Source organism: Syngnathus floridae, chromosome 17 (genome assembly GCF_059516105.1).
Source record: "Syngnathus floridae isolate MCC-2025c chromosome 17, RoL_Sflo_1.0, whole genome shotgun sequence".
In the NCBI taxonomy this organism is placed as follows: domain Eukaryota; kingdom Metazoa; phylum Chordata; class Actinopteri; order Syngnathiformes; family Syngnathidae; genus Syngnathus; species Syngnathus floridae.
The window spans coordinates 3,907,501-3,912,500 of NC_142429.1; positions in this window are offsets into that span (position 1 = coordinate 3,907,501).

Here is a 5,000-nt window from a genome sequence, read left to right on the forward strand (position 1 = left end):
TCAAGGGCCATTCGACTCTGGAAGGCCATAAGGGAAGTAGCGTCCAGTTGGGAGTGGACCGCCTTGAAACACGCCTCGGTCCAGTCTCCAAGCCTCTGCACGCTGTAGTGGATGTAGTTAATCCTGTCAACATTTTTGTTAAGAGTACACCACCAACACAGGGCGGATTCAAAACCAGCTGCTATCTGATTCACCAGCTTATACTCATCTGGTACTCCTCTAGGAACACCAATGGCGTCTATGTAAGTTGGATTAGCTGCGCCCTGCCATTCGGCGTTTCGCTTCGTTCTCGGCCAGTATTCGGGCACTACGGACTTAGCAAAAGATGTTAGATCATAAGAGGACATTGGTATCAAATGAACAGAAAACAATAGGGTTACCAAAGCGCAAATTCCAGAGCTGTTTAAAGGCAACCTATCATAAAGTTTGTTACTATTACACCAAAACCAAATATCACTACGAGCAATGGGCAAAAAAGGGGCAGTGACATTGGTCATGGACTCACACCATGGAGTAGGTAGGGCGCCGAGCTTCTCACCAGTACCAGGTAATCTAATGCATGTAAAATTACCCTTAGCTACATCGGACGAAAAAAGGGGTTTATATTTTGTCATAGAGGCAACAGGGTAAACCTTATCCCATTTAATACAATCATGAGTGGGTGAAATGGATGAATTTAACATTAAAACAACAGCACACTTAGGAACTTCGGACGAATTTGACCATCAGGGAGTGTAAGAGTCAAAAGGAGGCTTGTGCCCTGATTCTTCAAAGTCACTCGTTTAGCAAAGAACACAGCCTCTTCACTGGAACCAGAGAGCGGGGTGACCATTTCGAAACCTTTCAAACTTTTCATAGGTAAAATAATAGAACAAGATGTATTAGGAGCCACAGTAAACATTAATGAGTTATTGTAAGTCCAAGACAAAAGCCATGGTACGCAAGTTGGAACGCGGTCTGGTGTACAAACAACATGATCAAAAGGGGATTTTGTGTTGCGCTTATGTCTAGCAATTTTTCCCCATGAGCCATATTGATTAGAATCAGCGTTGGTAGTTGCCCGAGAGAAGAATCTTCGAGGCTCATGGTACTCCATCCCTCCCAATAAAATAACCCCCGAAAAAAAAAATACAATGGTAACACAAACCAGCAAAAGCAACCAAAAACACATGGCAGACTTTGCGCAGGCCACAGCCCGCTTAAAGTACTCACCAAATGACTCTCTAATGCTCATGTTTTTGGATCTCCTCAGAGTCAACACCCTGAGCTTCGGGTTGGTGTCTTGGAAATTGGCTTCTGCTAGCTTTCGTGTCAACCCTGGATCTTGGCACCGGGATCAGGCACTATTACCAGACTTTGCTCACCTTCCGTACTTAGGTTGGGTCTGCGGAGATCACCTTTTTACAATAAGATAAATGCAGAAAACAAATAAATGCAGAAAAAACAATATTCTTTCCCTTCACATTTATGTAATTGGATATAAACCATATGTATTGTCTGAAACGGATACAATAGAGTCGGGAACTTTCCTCTCTGAGGTCTTAAATTGCACTCACTCACTCACTCACTCACTCACTCACTCACTCACTCACTCACTCACTCACTCACTCACTCACTCACTCACTCACTCACTCAATCTGACAATCAATTAATCAATCAATCAATCAATCACTCAATCAATCAATCAATCAATCAATCACACAGGTGTTAACTAATTTGTAATTATATTGCAAGCAATTCCTAATCCTACTTTACCTTTGTATAAGGCACAGGTGTCAAATTGTGCTTCATATTCATGTCATTACTCGAATTGCAAATTATCTTCCCTCTTAATAATGTTGTAAGTTTAAATATTAGACCAGTTCGTATTTGTCTGATTTGAAAGCGAGTTACTCGTCAGCTTGTTTTGCAACTCCCACAATATGAGGCGCTCACACATCTACTCGGGTATACCAGTCATACCAGCCCTCCAAAAGAAGCCATGACTACACCGCGGCCCGCGAACAAATGAGTTTGACACCCCTGGCACAAGGGATAGCCTTCTCATTGATCAATCGCGTATCTTAAATCATGCTTTTCCTCCTTTGAAGCGACCATATACTTCAAACCCAAACGGCACCATTTTATAGGGAAAAAAATTGTCGAATTTATTCGTTGTCGACATAATACTGGTCACAAATTTGCATGTAGAGCATTTTTGAGTTGTTGATCATAGACATAAGTTGAACACTCTTTCTGGTCTGTGTCTAAAGTCTTCAAACAACTTATCTTGTTTTTGTTTAGTTCGGCCAATGTCTGTGTAATTTGCTCTACGTTGGAATTTTATTTTTATCCTGCCCAATAGTTGGTCAATTTGTATTTGTAATGGCACCCTGTTATATTCCAACGGACGGCCCTGGAGATCAAAAGGACTCCAGGTGCCTTTAACGCTTGCCGAATGTTTGGTTAAGGATGCCATGAAAACCTGTTGTACTTCATCACCTCTCAAATTATAGGAAGCAATGAGTTGTTTAATTTGGGGTACAAAGACGGAAAGGATGGTTCGCTTTGCCGTGCCACAACATCTGTCTTTGTAATTTGATCATTTTTCTCATCTTCATTCATCACATTCTTAGCTGCGATTCTTAAGCGAGCTCGCGTTGACACTGTGTCATCATCTTCCTGTCAGTGCAACAGCAAGTTCTTTTTTATCTTTTCTTCGTCTTCCTTATCTTTCAATTTTCCTCTCATCTGGGAAAATGAGAATGTAATTTTGCTTTTTAATTTTTAATTTTAAGTCTTGCAAAATTGCTATATCCTTACTGCACCGAGATAAACTGTTAAACATATCTTTAAACAAAAACAATCTATGCTCCTGCAGAGACTCTTCAAAATGGGACCCAAATGTAAGATTACAAATCAAACCTCCTTCACTCTCACATTTTTTGATAGAACAGTCTACTTAGCTAGACACTGTCATATCATACTAAATAATGGCCTGCAAATTAAATATAGTGTTGTTGCTGTGGTCTCTCAAAACATGTGACTAGAATTCGGACAATTACTAACCCCCATCAATTGATAAATTATCTCCTCACTAAAGTCCTAGCCTGTTAACCTATCTGCATCAAGAAGACATTTGCAATGCAGGGGATTAGAGAATAATAATGACACCATTGATTTCTAATCATTAACCTAATTTTATCCAGTTCTACAATGTATGTTTTCTCTTACTCTCACATTTTTATGAGGGTTGGGCACTCTCCTCATCGGATGAGTTTCTGCCCACAACCGTCATATTATTCTATAATTTCTAATTTTTACATTTAACAATGCAAATCTGATAAACCATTGTCTAGCACACCGTTTTCGTGCACCAATTTAACGCAATTCCAACCTTTATAACGAACTGATACACAAAGACAAACATACACAGAAACAAACACACGGGCCCACAACATAGACATGACAATCTTCCCAGCTGATAACAAGGGTGGGGGGAGCAACTGAAGTGCGGAGAGCCTCGCCACCGCCACGTCGCATAATGCAACCACCTCTGTCCAAAATATGCATTTGTCAAGATATTTTATATTTTCGGTGTCGACCCCTTGCATTTTAATTCATGTCGGGGTAGCGGCTTTTGTTTGCTATTTGATTTTCCCATGGTTTATTTCTCTAAATTTCGGAGTTGGCAATTCGAATGGCACCTACAGTGTCCTAAAGCCAATTTAATTCACAGAACAGTGGTTAAATGTCTCCTTTCCTCTACTCTCACAAAACCACTGTTTACATAAAGGAGAGCTCAAATGAGATCACTCTCAGTCAAACCATACACACACTCACACAATGCGCATTCTTATCGTCTCACAGGCAAGCAGGGGAGCCCGCCCTCCCGTGGATTTTAACAAACTCTTTAACCTTCCTATGGTGCAAGGAAAACTTATCTTTACCTTTTTCTCAAAGTAATATAAAACCTATCTTTTCATGGAGAAAGAAGCCAAACCAGCTAAACAAGGGTTAAGGAAAACCCACCACAGATGGCAGCAGAAAACTAACACATTAGGAAGGTTAGTGAGGAGGCCCCACGACACCTCAGCGGGATTTAACTGCTCCAACTACCTGTACGTCTTTACTTCTTTAGAAAACAGAGGAGTCTGCCCTCCTATGGAATTTAACTGACGTTTACGTCAGGGGACTCCAGCATCCCATACAGAATTTAACTGTTTCTAAATGCACTTGATAGGGTCTAGAATTGTCAAGGTTTCAAGTGACCTCTTGCCACTACACTTTCATTCCTTTCAACAGAATCAAGATTCGTACTCACAGTCTGCTGGGCCTTCTCCTCGGATGATCTCGTCAACCACTCCGGTGTCCAACCGACTGATCGAGACAGCCCCGTGAAAAGGGTTTCTCTATCTATATGCCTTGGCCAAGGACTTGTCCTGCGTCGAAAAGTCGGCCGGAACCCTGAAATAGGTCTATTGAGACCCCGGAACGAGCCCCCAAAAATCTGTCAGGTTCAGAATCAGCAAAAGGATCAGCAGACAAAACCAGTGAGGCAGAATGTTGAGTCTTTTCTCGCGAGGAGTGCAATCAGACTTACAGCAGTCCCGAAATACACTAAAAATCTGTTTTACACTCCTCGCTCTTTTTATTTGGAAATGCCCTACCCACAGTGTGAGACGATTAGCCCTTAAGGGGGGGGGGGGAAAGAGATTGTGGCTTCGTCTCGTAAGAAAAGAAACAAAAAGTAACGCACAAAGTGTTGCGTGCAGATATGGCTATATCAGCAAAACAGTTTAAGCGGTATTCCGAGAGATAAAAAGAGAAAGTGACGTTCTTTAAGGAAGATCAGAAGGTTCATGACGCATCGTTTGACGTGTTGTTTTCACGATCTGTTCTGGTGGACGCTGAGCTGTCAGCAGCATCTTGTTTGACACAACCGTCATCTCGCCCCTGACCCAGCCGTAATCCTTCTGTTCTGTTGTACAAGATAAGAATAAGCAAGGCAAAGCAGCAAG